This window comes from Elephantulus edwardii, unplaced genomic scaffold (assembly GCF_000299155.1).
Source record: "Elephantulus edwardii isolate Elephantulus edwardi_28Jun2011 unplaced genomic scaffold, EleEdw1.0 scaffold00042, whole genome shotgun sequence".
Lineage (NCBI taxonomy): Eukaryota > Metazoa > Chordata > Mammalia > Macroscelidea > Macroscelididae > Elephantulus > Elephantulus edwardii.
The window spans coordinates 856034-872418 of record NW_006399792.1 but is presented as its reverse complement, the minus strand read 5'-3'; the positions used below and the strand labels follow the sequence as shown (position 1 = coordinate 872418).

The 16385-nt window shown below is 38.2% G+C and overlaps 1 pseudogene; it reads right to left on the bottom strand.

Moving 5' to 3' along the window:
- Positions 1-7365: 7365 nt before the first annotated feature.
- LOC102870920 lies at positions 7366-14639 on the bottom strand (annotated as a pseudogene).
- Positions 14640-16385: the final 1746 nt, after the last annotated feature.

Below are 16385 nucleotides of genomic sequence, written 5' to 3'. Positions count from 1 at the left end.
CACCACCACCACCACCAACAGGAGAGAGCGAGCGAGAGAGAAAACAGTTGGCCTAGCAGACAGAAAGCGATGGTCCCAACCACAGGTGGGTGACTACTCCGCGGCCCTCAGGCCTGCCTTTAATTGTTTTTGGTGAAACATTCTTCTAGGTTGTGTAACCTTGGTATGTCCACTTGCTGTACAGAGGTAACTCGTGGTTGCTGTGAATCCAAACACTGTTATATTGATGAGTCAAATGTAAGAATGGTTGCCCATGGTGGACAGTGTTTGGTGAAGCTCCCTGATTAAAACAAGCTTGGAAGCAGGAGTGGCATCCACTTCCACAATAGTTTGCCTCTGGAAACCCTATGAACCTGGAGAAAAGCTGAAAGTTATACAGGAGGTGTCCAGGACCTGCGACTCAATGGCACTTAACAACAACAACAATTACTTCCTATGCATGTGAAAGTTAGACAATGAATAAGGAAGACTGAAGAATTTATATCTTTGGATTGTGATGTTGGTGAAGATTATTAAAGATCCCATGAACTGCCAAAAGAACAAACAAAGCTGTCTTGAAGGATGTATAACTCACATGTTCTTGAGAGGCAAGGATGGTAAAACTCCATGACACATACTTTGGACATGTTTTCAGAGGGGACTACTCCTTGGAAAAATATGCTTGGAAAAGTAGGGCATTAGTGAAAGAGACAGAGATCATCAACAAGATAGCTAGATACAGTGATTATAACAACGACCTTGAGCATGACAGAGATCATGAGGACAGTGCAGGAAGGGGTAAGGTTCAGACCTGTTGTTCATAGGGTTGCTATGAGTTATAATGGACTCAATGGCACCTAACAACTGCAACTACAACATAAGGACCCTAATGGGAATGGCTGGCTATCCAATGCAGACAGAGAGTGGGGTGGAGTTCCCTGATTAAAACAAGCTTGGAAGGAGGAGTGGCATCCACTTCCATAATATCTTGCCTCCAGAAACCCTATGAACCTGGAGAGAGGATGAAAGGCAACCAAGCATCGAGGACTCTCCTTCATAGGGTCACTATGAGTTGCCTGAGACTTGACGGCACTTAACAACAACAACAATGGGAATGGCTACAACAACTGAAGTAAAACTTTAAAGTTGCTTCTAATATTTGATAGAAATCTTGGGACAGAATTGTGTGAAACAATTTATTATTTTTAATGAAGAAAAATAAGTGCGCTATAAAAACAATTTGATATATTATTTAAGGAAGTTTACCTTTTGGAATCTGAGGTGGTAATTTCTGAGGACAGTAACTGCAAACAGCCACACGTTTTAGAAATGTGTCAGAATAATTAATTAGCTATGGAATTAAATATGAGTGTGTAGCCCTATACTGTCTATTGCATTGCAGCGAAATGAAAATTTTGGTACACTCTTCCAAGAAGTTGTTTAAAATGACTAACCACTTGGAAGAATAATGGTTTTCCATCTGAGATCTACATAGGTCAGATCACACAACTATAGATCATTAGGATTTGCTGTCAATATAAGTTATGTCTCTAAATATTGAAAAAAAATTTATTTGCTCCCTTGGAATTTCTACACACATCTGCCCTCCTACCTCTCATTGAGATGTGTTAAACTGAAGAGTAGCTTAACGTGATTATCGATTGTCTCATCTAGAAGTATTTCCCATAGTATCTATGGAGGTGAAGCTTTCCTGGTCATATCTGTTCCAAATGTGGTTTGGACCACAACTTCCCACGCCCAACATATCTACTCAGAGTCCCAGTACGTCTCTCTTTCCGGTGACTGATGTCTGATTATGCTGTGTACTTAGGCAGGGCCTCCGAGAATTATAGAGTAGGTTTTGTGGTTGTCTTCCAGGAAACAGCAAGTACCACTTGCCCCAGTACATCCCTTCACTCAGGGGACAACAGGAAATGATGCCATATAAGGACAACCTGCAGTAGCCCCTGCTTTTCTGAGAACTGGCGTGTAGACAGCTTCTCTTTCGGCATGCAAAAGTCTCCTTCCCAAGTCAATTTGAAATCAATTAGTAAGAAATCTTCACATATATATGGTGATCTTCAAAAGGACCAGAATGAATTTTCACACTAGAATTTTGAAGCCTTTCTTTTTTACCATCTGCCACTTACTCTGAACCTGAGGATGTTTCTCTAACAACTTTTTAAATATTGTTATTTTGCTGGCAGGTCTTCTGGAATGTTCTTCAAAGAGTTTCTGTTTTCACTATTTATTTGTTGAAATAGTAGCTTTCTTAGCTTGTTGCCAAAGGAGGGTTTTAAAAATATATCTCAAATCCCAGACTTAAATTTATCAGTTACAAAAGTTCAACCCTTCTCTGAACTGCTAAATTTGGATATGTGATGTGAAATAGAAGCAGCAAGAGAGGAAGTGTGTTGTTTGAGAAGAGGGAGAAGGAAGTCAGATGGTATCTTCTTGGGTGTCACTGTCTATTACTTTTGGTGACTTGCCCCTTTTACTACCACAAGTGGAATTTTATAGGATGTTGTGATGTGAAGGGAGACGAAAGCAGAAAAAACCCCTTTCACTGAACTCTAGATTCAGGTAAAACCAAACTCTTGTCCTCTTTTTCACTTTTGACTGCCTCTATTCCATTGTCCTCTACTAACTTGACAGAAAATGCCATACAACTTATGACTTGGAATCCAGACTGTTTAGAAAATGACCATTACATTCAAGCTTAGTGTGTGAAAGTAAGTCGATGGGACACCTTTGACTAGCAAGACTGACAAGGTCTGGGTCATAGAAGGAGAAAAAGATGAAAGGAAATAAATATGAAACAGTATTCAAAATTGGCAATTACTGTTTATAACTGACACCTTTACAGTCTAAAATAATTCCTTCTCAGGTTTTTTACTTCTCAATTATAGACTCCTCATTTTCACATATTGCTTTGTAAATATAGATCTGGAAATAATCCACCTTAATTACATTTGGGGGAAGTACCAAGACGATGATAGAAAGCACTGGTGGTGTAGTGTGCATGGATTTGTGCTGCTAACCCAAAAGCTGAGCTTCTCTGGTTGTTCAAATCCACCATCCATCAAAGGAAAGATGGAAAACATCCTTCCATGTGATTCATGGTATCAGAAACCCCATGGGGGCTCAGTGGTGGATAGACCTCCACTCAATGACAAGGTGTTTGAGTTTTTCTTTTGATACCTGTTCTGTTTTGCATCCTATTTAGGAAGTAACCTCTTCGATAACACAATTAAGCCATTGACTGTTGTAAACACAAAGCTAGCTGTTTAAACCCGCCTAGTTTCATCTTCAAAGAACGGTGTAGCAGCCTTCCTCCATAAGGTTGAAAACCCTATAGAGAGGACCATTCAACTCTGGAGGTCAAAATGGAATCTCCATGAGTTATAATCAACTTGATGAAAATTGGTTTTGGTTTTGGTTTAGTGGGTCTCAGGATTTTATTTCTAAAATTTTGGCTCCAGAGTAAATTGGTAGCTACAGAAAGCAGGCATAAAAGAAGATAGGCATGGAAAAAAAATTCCTAGAAACATCCAAGGAAGATATGATAAAGAAGATTTGTGAAGAGGATCTCAGATCTCAGGATGTAGTATTAAGTCCTTTTATATGATATAGAAGTAAATAAAGATATTAAATCAATAGAAAGTGAATAGAGCTCAAAGTCTTGATACATGAATTATAAATACATGCTAAAGATTGACACTCCTGCATATCCACCCAAAAGAAAGTAAGATCTATGAAATACTATTCCCTCTTGAAGGTTAGAATCCACAAGTAGCTCTTTGGATGAAGATAGGAAATTCTTCTCCTGTGCAAATTGTAGCCACAGGAAAATCAATGAAGGGTCAACTGTGAGGTCCTTACTCAAAAGCAATGAATAGTAGAATAAAAACAACCCATACAAAGTTAGAAGGGAAACATTTTTCAAAAAAATTTAGAGGATTAAGTGTAGGATACATTTTCAATCAAGTTTAGACACTTGGATAGTATAAAGGTAAAGAAGGAAACAATTTTAATTATATAAACATTAAAAGCATATCATATATGTATTGACTGCAAATAATACATTTGTATAATATTATATATAGCCAAGACTACCTCAAACAGCTTCCTCCTACCCTTTGGTCTTATTATACTTGATCTGGCAGATAGCACTTTCAGTTTACAATGGATTACTGCTATTCCCCCTCACCCACTCCCCTCTATTTGTACTCCTTGGTGAACATTTCTTAAATACAGTAACTTCACATCTGATTATGTTGTTGTTAGATGCCTTTGTGTTAGCTCAAACTTAAAGTGACCCCATGGGTAATGTTGCCCAACCCTGTGCTATTGTCACAATGTTAGGTACGTTTGAGACCCCTGTTTCAGCCACTGTATCAATACATCCCACTGAGGGTCTTCCTCGTTTACATTCAGCTGCTAGGTTATCAAGCAAGATGTAACTTCTCCAGGGATTGATGCCTCCAAATAACATCACTAAAGCAAGAAAGACTATTCTTTTATTTCTAAGTAAGTATCTGATTTTTCTTCCCAAGACAGACTTGTTTGTTCTTGATATATTCAATATTCAGGAGCAGCACCAACACCACCCAACCATATTCAGCCTTCTGTTTTCACTGTCCAGCTTTCACATGTATCTGAGGGAAGTGAAAATTCAGTTTGTATCAAGTACACCTTAATCCTCACAATGACATCTCTGACTTGTAATATGCCAAGGAAGTCTTATGCAGCAAATTTGCCCAATGGAATTTTAGAGTAGCTTAAGTAATCTATAGTTATAAATGCTGTCAAAGTCTTAAAGTAAAGTCATTGGTAATATTTATTAAGTATGTTAGTATAATGGAATGCAAAATCAAGTGTGTCACCTCATCAAACTTGATGTTCATTGTGTAACAATCTGTTTGAAAATAGGAAGCTCTGAAGACATAGTCCATAGGGAATTATGCTACTAACACACAGGTGTTTCAACCCACCTGCAATTCCATTAGAGGAAGGTGAGCAATCCCTGCCAGTGTGACTTAGAGCCTCCTGGTACCACCTCTGAAGCTATGACCATAAGTTTGTTTTTGTTGTGTGCCATCTAGTCGGAACCAAGCCACAGATGGGTTTTCAGAGGCAGTTAATCACACAGAAGGGGATTATCCATCTTTCCCCTGTGGAGCACTTGGAGGATTCAAACCATGTACCTTTGAGAACACCATACAACTTCTTTCTATTAGGCCACCATAGTTTGCTCACTTGTTACGGAAAACAGGACAAGAGTCAGATGTATGCTGAATTAGCATAAAGATAATTTCCTAGGTTTTTCATTTGTGCTTTAAAAGTTAAATTAGTGAATACTTTCTACATGACCATGGTTATTGTTGTATATATAACACATTTAATATTCAAGTTATTATTATGTGTTATATTTATTAGTTGCCCCACTTTACAGGTAGATAAACTAAGTTCATGCAGTTAGTATGTACAATTCTAGAATTGCCCCTGACAGTCTAACTTCAGGGCCCATAGTTTTAATTTGTATGGAATAATATTTCTGATAAATGCTAAGAAAATTAATAGAATATTTTCTAATGTGACCCAGCAGTAAAGGAACCAGGATTGTTTTAAAGCAAATTATAACATTTCCCATGTAGAAGTTCTCATCACAGAAGTTCAAGCTTCTTGTTAGTGTGTATTAAATAAATTACTACCTTGAATTTTCAAGATCTTCCAAGTTCATGATTATCAGCATGAATGTCAGCAGAAAAGGTGACTCATTGCTGCCCAAATTAAAATACAGCAAGTTCTTAGTTAAAATTAAAATGGTCCAGGGTTAGCTGATGACTAAATGCCACATAGAATATGGCCTTTTATTTTTAGAGTCTTCAGGAAATAAAGATATCTAGGTACAAGCATATTACAAACTCTTAGTGGGTTGTTCCAGACAGCATAACTTGAGCATTTTATTTTGAGTTAGAAAGAACTCCTCTCCTTTTAGGCCTTAGAAAAGTCACAGTTTTCTTCATACTATGGTCTTTTTGTCTGCCACTATTACTTCTAAAAAGCACATGGATTTTTTTTTTTTTTTTTCTTTCATGAAACAAAACTTTTCTAAACTCCTATTTCCTTTCTTTACCACATTCCATAGCAAAACAATAATATTTTCCCTTAAATCTCAAGTTGTCTTTCCTCTTTCTACAACTATTTTGGTATTTTCAGAATTTGAACATAAACACATGCACCCACATACTCATGCCCACGCCACACTATCACCATCTTCTCCAAACAATTTTGTGTGTTTATTGTGAACTCATGATGGATTATTCCTTGGTTCTGAAATCTTTCTCTTCAATTCCACCACTAGATTATATAGTTATATAGGCTGCTTAACAATCAATCAAATAGAAGGTTATTATTTTTAAATGTAAATGATTTTTTTAAAAAAGAACTTGATTACAGTAATATTAGAAAACAAAATTTAGCCATTTTTAATCTACAATTTAATAACAGTAATTACATTTGTGACGCTGTGAAATCATCACCATTTTTAATTTTTCTTTTTAAAAATTTCTCTACTCTTGACTTTTAAAAAATTTTAATCACCACAAATAGAAATTCAGTATTTCTTCAGCAATGTTTCTATATTTCCTCCCTCATTCAATCTCATTTAATTACTAATAAATTTTATTTTTATGTATTTGCCTAATTTTTATAAAAGAAACTCAAACTCATTGCCATTGAGTCAAAATTGATTCATAGTATATCCTCCAGCAGGTTTTTGGAGGATTACCCAACTTTTTCTAATGGAGCCACTGGTGGATTTGAACTGTCAGAGAGAGTTAGCAACAAAGTTCAGTACAGACTACACCATCAGATCCCCCTCTCAAAAAAAGGTATGACCAGACAATATTTGTCCTCTGGGGTCTTATTTATCTCAGCATATTATTTTCAAGGTTCACTGATACAGTTCTGATGCATGTTATCATTACTTCATGTCTCTATATGGCTAAATAAAATGCCATACATGCCTATATTACATTTTGTCTATTTGCTGATAAATACTTGGTTGTTTCTGTCTCTTGGCTGGTGTAAATAATGCTGCACTTGAATACTGGTATACCGTTGTTGTTATGGTCATCGAGTTGGCTGCGATTCATAACGACCCTATGCACAGTAGTTCTGAAGCTTAGTGTCCAGGTTCATTAAAGACTTTTCAAGTTTTATAAATCAGTATTAATGCTGGGGCCGGGGGTGGGGGGAGTTCCAAGTCCTAAAGTAAACAGCATGCACGCAGCACCAAGGTCATATACAATTCGGGGGAAATGATTCAGATTCTGTGTGGTGAGGCAGAGGATGTGGCAGTGCGCCCACGGCCTGGTCGTGTTAAAGGCTCTGCCTTCTAGTCCTTCCTCCAGCAACTGAATGGGCTGAAATATCGGGCATGACTGGCATGTCAATCCATTATATAAAGAAGGCATTGGTAATGTCTTCCATCACACCAATCAGCTCACGCACCGCAACACTAGTGTTCCTCGGCCACCTGCATTTTCACCTACACTGGAGGCCGGCCTCACCAGTTCTCACTCTGTTCTTGATGCCTAGGGGCCTCCTAGGGCTGTCCACCAGGGTTTCAAAGAGGAAGAGCCTAATACACCACTAGGTTCAATAGGATACTCAAGAATTGAAGTAGCTGGTGCCTACGTGTAGGGGTATTATTCATAGGGCGTGTAAATTTAACCAGCTTCAGGTCATGGAGGAACTATTGCAGCAGTTGGAGGAGGAGTTCCGTTTGGTATGACAGCGGTCTGTATTTGTCTTATCAAAGGTATTATGGTCGGGCCAGCTGCCTTCAGGGTGCGCAGGGCAGCTGGTGGGAGCACAGGCGCAGGCCCAGTGATAATCCTTGGAGCAGCCTGGGCTGTCGCTGCAAGAGAAAAGGCATCTTGATAAGTGCCGTTGAGAATCGCGAGCTCCATCAGCTGCATCTTCTTAAGGCTGTCTTCTCCTTCTGCTGTGGGTACCAGTAATTTCTTCACTTCCTCTACGGCTCTCTTGAGCTTGATCTCGGCTCTGTTCTGAGCGTCCTCCACAGTGATCAGGAAGTGTAAATCTTCATTCAGGTGCTCCCACTTGGGCTTGCCTCTATTTTGCTCCTCCTTCTTCTTATCCCGCATGGAGCTTTTGCCTCGAACCATGATCTTACACCCCGTTTCCGCTTCCAGCTGTTTGGCTGTAAATCTTCGAGGTCCAAGGATTCTCCCAACAAAATTAAAATCCGGGTACTCTTTCACAGGTCCGTAGAGTTTCTCCTGCAGCTGCACGATGGGCCCCACGGCATCCAGCAGCGCTGCACTTCTCTGTACTCCCGTTCAGCGTGTCGTTGTACACGTCTTTCCGAACTCAGCTGATTTCTTCGTCCAGCAGCCGCTCGAGGTGGTTGAAGCTATACAGCTTCTTGTAATTATAGTATTAAGTAAGAATAGAGTTGCTCAAGGCTAAATATAATTTCATATATCATGATATTAGAACAAATACTCACTGGGCCAATTGGTAGCATCACCTTGCTCAGCTCCAGTACTCTTGGTACCAGCAGTCAGGAAAACAAAAGACAAGTTTCACTGGCAAAGTTTGCTGTAAGGGACCTCTTCAGGGTGCTAAAGATCAATGATGCCAGTCTAGAAACTAAAGTGTACCTGATCCAGGCCATGGTCTTCACAATTACTTGCTATGCATCAGAGAGCAGTTGCAGGATGACTAAAGAACAGAAGTAGAATCAATGCCTTTGGATTGTGGTACTGGAGAACATACCATGGATGACAAAAAGAACAAATAAGTCTGTCCTAGAGAGGGTGAAACCAGGTTGCTCCTTGGAGGCAAGGATGTTGAAGCTCCATCTTATATACTTTGGGAATGTTGCCAGAAAAGACCAGTTTTTGGAGAAGGAAACCATGCTTGGAAGGGTAGAGGGAGACCCTGAATGAGATGGATTGACTCAGTTACTTTGGTAGTGGGAGCAGATGTGCAACAGCCAGTGAGATTGGTTCAAAATGGGTTAGGGTTAAGAGTTATTGTTCATAAGGTCTCTGTTAATTGTAGTTGACTCAATGACAGACAACACCAACAACATTAGAACAAAACCAAATTTTGACAAAGAAACATTAACCTAGTGATGCATACTATTTTATTCTGCCAACACAACCATCCTCTAGAACTCAATTGACTTTACAACTCATAATGAAAGATGACCCACTGTTTGAAAGCAGTGCCCTACAGTGTAGGATCTACTTTGTGACATCACAGAGTAGTGACTTTCAATATAGGCTGAATATAAAAATAAATTTTAGAAATTTTTAAAATACAGGCACCCAGGTCTTACATCATCTTTACCAAATCAGTATATCCAAGGATTAATAAGGAAGATTTCTTGAATCTTTGACTTAACATAAGAATGAAAATGGTAGCAGGTTCATTTGTCACTGAAAAATGAGGTAAGTGCAAGATGAATCGAGCCTTTGGGAATTCTGAAATATGATCAATTTTTAAGTTGTTTTTTAAGAAAAAAATGCAAAATTAGGTAGGCAAAGAATTGGTTTTGCATACTGAGGATATAAGCTTTAATACATTTCAAATTTTAAAAAGTTGATAAATCTCACAAATATAAAAACATTTATAAAATACTTGATTAATTAACTGTCTGAAACAATTCTTTAATATTTCCTATTTTTACATTGATGAGATTGATTCTCTTTTGATTGGTTCATATTTAGAGAGAATCCAAATCAAGCTTGTGCCATTCAGTTCACTCCCATCCCTTGCAACTCCACAGATCAGAGCAGAACTGCCTTATGGGATGTCTGATTCTAAATCTTTACAGAAGTGCCCAGCTGCATGCACTCTTTTTTCAGGAGTAGCTCCTGGGTTCAAACCATGGACCCTTTCTTTAGTAGCCCAGTGCTGGGCCATTATGCTGTCAAGGCTGTTTTCTAAAGATATTAGATAGACTGTTTAGGCTTTAAAAAAATTTTACAATAGTTACTTGAATTTTTAAATTTTTTTCAGTTGATACAAGTTTTAAAAATTATTTCTGCAATTATGCAATTTTTTGATAGCCGTCAAATTAAAAATAAAATTCTCTGAAATAAGTTTCATTTGTGAGCTGAAAGACTGTGATATGTATATCTTTCCCTGTGTAATTACTAATCTTAAATATTCTGAGTTGGTGGCACATTAGCTTGTTTGCCATTCATATCTTTAACATATTGCATTACAGCTGTATTTGATAGATTTTAAATAAGCATAACTTTATTGTCCCGTGGGTCCACAAGATTAGTTTTATTATTGCTTTTATTTTCAAATACTCCAATGTTCTTCTATAATGAAATTTATCCAAAGTACTGAAGAGCAATGGTGTCTCTCTGGAGACTAAGGTGCATGTGACACAGTCCATGGTCTTTGCAATCACTTGTTATGCGTCAGAGAGTTGGACAATGACTAGGGAGGATAGAAGGAGAAGTGATGCCTTTGAGCTGTGGTGCTGGAGAAGAGTATTGATGGTACCATGGACTGCTAGGAAAACAAACAGATTCATCCTTGAGAGGGTTAAACTGGGCTGCTCCTCTGAGGCAAGGATCCTGAGGCTGCGTCTGACATACTTTGGACATGTTGTAAGGAGGGACCGGTCCTTGGAGAGGGACCTCATGCTTGGGAGGGTGGAGGGATGACACAGGAGGAGAAGGTCCTCTAGGAGGTGGATTGATTCAGTGACTGGGATAATTGGGATGGGTTTATCGGAGACAGTATGTTTGGCACAGGACAGAACAGAGTTTAGATCTGTTGTACATAGGGTCACTATGAGTCGCAAGCGACTCGACGGCACATAACAACAACAGCATGTGCTTTTGAGTCACTTGCGACTCATAGTGACCCTACATACAACAATGCTCTATCTTGAGTTAATTTCCTTGTCTCCAACACTATTACCCCAGTCACTGAATCAGCCTATCTCATCCAGGGTTTTCCTCTCCTGCACTGCCTCTCTACCCTTCGAAGCATGATGTCCTTCTCCAAGAACTGGTTCCTCCTGGCAACATGCCCAAACTACGTAAAATGGAGCTTCAAAACCTTTCCTTCTGAGCAGCAGCCTGACTTCACTCTCTCCAAGACAAATAAGTTTGTTACCTTAGCAGTCCATGGTATATTCAATAATCTTCTCCAGCACCACAACTGAAAGGCATTGATTCCTCTTCTATCGTCCTTTGTCCTTGTTCAGCTCTCTGATGCATAGAAACTAATTGGCAAGCCCATAGCAAGACCATGTCTTGGATCAGGCACACCTTAGTCTCTAGACTGATATTGTTGCTCTTCAATATTCTGGAAAGGTACCTGACAACAGATTTTCTCAATACAAATGCAATTCATCTTTTGATTTCCTGGCTTGATGGTACCAAGATACCATTGATAGTGGAGCCAGGCAAGTTGAAGTTGTTAACGATCTCAATCTCTTCTCTATCTTAATGTTGTCAATTGGGCCAGTGGTAAGAATCTCTGTTTCCTTGTTGCTGAGCTTCAATCCATATAGCTGACTGTGTCCTTCACCTTCTGCAGCAAATGCATCAGGTCTTCCTCAGTTTCAGCAAGCAAGGTCATCTGCCTAATGAAGGTTGTTGATGAGTCATCCTCCAATCCTAATGCCACATTCCTCTTCATAAAATCCAGCCTTCCTGATTATCTGTTTTGTATATAGATTGAAAATGTATGGGATAAGATGCATTCCTGACATACAACTTTCCTGATTTTAAGACATGCAGTGTTTCCCTGCTCTGTTTTGACAACTGCCTCCTGATCTAAGTACAGGTTTCACATAAGTACAATCGAGTTTTTCTGGGATTTCCATTCTTCCCAAGGTTGGCTACAGTTTGTTGCAGTCCACACATTCAAATAAACGTCTTTGCATAGTCAATAAAACACAGGTAGACAGTCTTCTAGTACTGTCTGCTTTCAGCTAAGAGCCATCTAACATTGGTTATAATGTCTCTGGTGCCACAGCATCTTCTAAACACAGCCTACACATCTGGCAGTTCTCTGTTGATGTACTGTTCAGCAAGATTATACTTGCATATAATATTAATGATATTGTTTAATGATTTCTGACACTCTGTCAGATGAACTTTTTGGAATGGTAATAAATTTAGAACTCTTCTAGTCAGTTGGCCAAGTGGTTGTTCTCCAGATTTCTTGGCCAAAACTGGTGAGTGCTTCCAGGGTTGCATTTGTTTGTTGAAATTTGTCAGTTGGTATGCAGGCAATTCCTGGGGCTTTGGCTTTTTGCTAATTTCTTCAGAACAGGTTGAACTTCCTCTTTCATCATCATGGCCTCTTTATCATATGTTATTTCATGGAATTCTTCTGTGTCAGCCACTTCTTTTTGATATAGTGATTCCGTGCACTCCTTTCATTTTCTTTTGATGCTTCATGGTTTATTCAATATTCTGCCCAAAACATCCTTAATTTTTGTGACTTGAGTCTTGATTTTGTTCTTCAGTTCCTTCAGGTTAAAAATTGCTAAGTACGTTTATATTTTTTTTATTTTCCAACTTCAGTTCTTTGCACATTTCATTATAATATTTCTCTTTGTCTTCACGTTCTACCCTTCGGAATCTTCTGTTCAGCTTCTTAGCTTCTTGGTTTTTTTTCTCTTTTGCTTTGGCTTCTCAATGCTTTAGTGAAATATTCAGTCTCTTCTGACATCCATCTTGGTCTTTTCTTCTCCCCTGTCTTTGTAATGACGTTTTGCATTCTTCATGGGTGATATTCTTGATATCCTTTCACAGTTCATCTGATCTTTGCTCATTAGTATTCAAGGTTTCAAACCTGATCCTGGGATGGTCTTTAAATGAATGAATGATAGGCTTAAGGCCAAACTTTTGTTCTTGTGGATTTTATTACTTTTTAATGAATTACTGTTGCTGTTGTTGTTGTTGTTTGGTGCCGTCGAGTCGTAGACGACTCATAGCGACCCTATGAGCGAATGGCCTGAGCACTGTTCGTACAGAGTTTCCGGAGGCAAGCCATTTCGGAAGTGGATGCCGCTCCTGCTTCCAGAATTAATTACTACTTATCTCTTATTAACATTGGAATAATTTTCATTTATTTTATGTTCATCTTTATTGCTTTTGCTCTGCAATTACTCTTTTTGGTGAGCTTTATCTCAGTTGTTTAGTAAATAAGTTTTAGTGACAGAAGAAATTTTTCTTTATTATAAGACCAAACAGTTCTAACATCTCACTCATTTCAGTTTTTTAAATACAGCTAAAGTTTTTTCTTGATAATAGTAGAGCTTTATCAAATGTGCTATTTTAATAAAAATAGGTACATAGTATTTGTGTAATTATATATTACATCATTGATAAGAGAAATTTGGTTCTGACAAGGCAAATAAAAAAATACAAAAAGAAATGACTGAAATAATAGGCTAAAAAACCTCAGACTCATTGCTCTCAACTGAATAGTAGCTGAAGCTATAAATTGCACAGGAGCAAATTGCCCATCTTTCCTCTGCAGAACAGCTGGTGAATTGGAACTGCCTACCTTAGTGCTGACAGTGCAACTCCTTACTCACTAGGTCACTAAGGACAATACTGGATCATCTTATTGTAAATGAGATTGCCATGAACTGATTTTGTAGCTGATAGCAAAAAGGAGACTCCAATTCACCACTGTTTGAATGTCTGCCACTTGGAAAGGGAGCTCTTTCCACAACATGTGAATAGGGTGTTGTGCTCCCAACATAAAGTTTGTTGTTGTTGTTGTTGTGTATTGTTGGGTCAGAACTGACCCATAACTAAACCTCCAGTGGGTTTTCAGAGATAATGAATTGCACAGGAGGAGATTATAAGAACCAGCTGCTTGTCAGGAGAAAGATGGACAATCTCTTCCACAGCAGTTGATAGCCTCGAACAACCACGGGAGGGTCAGCTTTGATTCAGTTCCAACTCAACAGCAAGGAGTTGAGTTACTGAGTTTGAAGTTTGAAAGCATATCTACAGATTGTCTTCTATTTACTAACTTCTCTCCCAGTACGTTGCAGATCTCATTTCTCTTGAGTAGCCATATACTTTTAGTACCAGTTATCATATGAGATGTTTATTTCTTGAACTGCTCTGTTCTTGCTCATTTATAACTTCATGAGTCTCATCTAGTGTTTCTATAACAGAAATGCCACAATTAGGTGACATATTGTTGTTCTTGTGTACCATCGAGTTGGAACCTACATTTAATAGGTGAGGGTCCAGTGGGTTTTCAGAGGCAGTTAGTCACATGAAAGGAAATTGTCCATCCTTCACCTGAAAAGCAGCTGGTGGCCTCGAACCACATGTCTTCAGGATTGCAGCACAGCTTCTTGCTACTAGGCCCCCAGGGCTCTCAAGGTGACATTACCAAACAGAAAATTATTTTTCTTACAGGTTAGGAGGCAACAGGTTCTGAATTTAGGCCTTAGGGGAAGGCTTTCCCTCTGGAGGAAATTTTTCTTTCTTTTCATCTTCTTTGACAAACTGCATGTAATTTGGCACTTATCTCTCCCCATCTCTGTTTACTTTCTTGAGCTTATTCTGCTCTTTTATATCCCTGTAAAAGGAACGCAATGTGAAAATTTCCATGTTTGACTTCCACAAACTCCACAAAGGAGAACTGTCCCCATCAACAGCAATCAGCATATAAAACCAATCCCTTGGTATCCATTAACCACTGGGTCCAATATTTCTCACGAAAGTTATGGGGTTTATTAAGGGAAAGAGATTGAGGAGCAAGGGAAGGCAAAAAATTTCATGCAGTGAAAGTTCATTAGTGAGATGAGACGAACTGTCTTTGGCCACTTTAAATCAGACAATCACGTGACATACTGTTGCAGTAATGACAAACAGAATAAGAATGGCGTTGCATTGATAATTAAAAAGGCAATTTCAAGTTCTGTTCTGAAGTATAATGCTGAGAGTGATATTGCCCATATACATAGAAGGAAGACTTGTAAGTACAATGATTACTCAAATATATGCACCAACAGTTAAAGTCAAAGAGGAGGATGTGAAAAATTTTTATCCAATTTTGTGATTCAAAAGTGACAATATGTGCAATCAAGATATGTTAATGATAATGGATGATTGGAATGCAAAAGTTGGAAACAGTGAAGAAGGAATGTTAAGTGGAAAGTACTGACTTGGTGACAGAAATGAAGCCAAAAATAAAATTATTTCCTTTTGCATATTCAATGATTTATTCATCACATATAACCTTTATATAAAAAAAAAACACCACACACTGTGCTTTTTCACATTTACCTCACTAGATGAACTACATAGGAATAAAATGGACTATATCTGTAGATGAAATCACTGGGAAAGCTCAGTATAAATCAAAATCAGGCCAGGTGCTGACTGTGGAACACAGTATCAATTATTCTTGTGCAAGTTCAAATTGAGGCTGAAGTAAATGAGAAGAAGTCCATGAGAGTAAAAATATGGCCTTGAGTCTATCCTACCTGAATTTAAAAAATCATCTTGAAATCCCTAGCTCTCAGTGAGATGCAAGTCAAAACAACTATGAGATATCATCTCACCCAGCTACAATAGCAAAGTTCAATGAGGCAGCAAACAACAAATGCTGGTGATGTTGTAGAGAGACTGGAATGCTTATTCACAGCAGGTGAGAGTGGAAATTGGTACAACCACTATGAAAGGAGATCTGGATCTTAACAAGTTGTAAATAAAAATATCATTTTACCCAGCACTTACACTACTGGAATATACCCTAAAGAAACCAGAGCCATGACTCAAATGGATGTATGCACACCTATGTTTATTGCTGTGCTATTTATAATAGCAAAGATATTAAAGCAGCCCAAGTTCCCATCAACAAATGAGTGGATAGAAATGAAATATTATGCAGCATAGATAAATAATGAACTTGTAAAACACTATATAACATGAGGGAGCCTGGAAGACATTATGCTTAACGAGATATATTAGTCACAGAAGGATAAATAAATAATACGCACACGTGCAGGGGTTGGGGAAAGAGGGGGAAAAGAGTGGGTAGATAATGAACAGTGTATTTTAAACAAATGAGGAGAAAAACTGAGAGGAATGTATGAGTAGACTTTATATTTATGACAGCAATCTGGAACAACAGGTGCATTACAAAGTGTACTGGGGGAAAAGAAAAGGGGAAACAGGGAGAAAAAAGTGCAATAATAAATAAATGAAAAACCAACTTCTCTATAAACCCTTGTTAAAATCACAATAATAATTAATTAAAAGTGAATAGGTTTGAAGCATTGAACAGCAATGATTGAAAACCAATGATTGAAAACCAAATAAGTTGTAGGAGATATTAAGGATATTATCCAT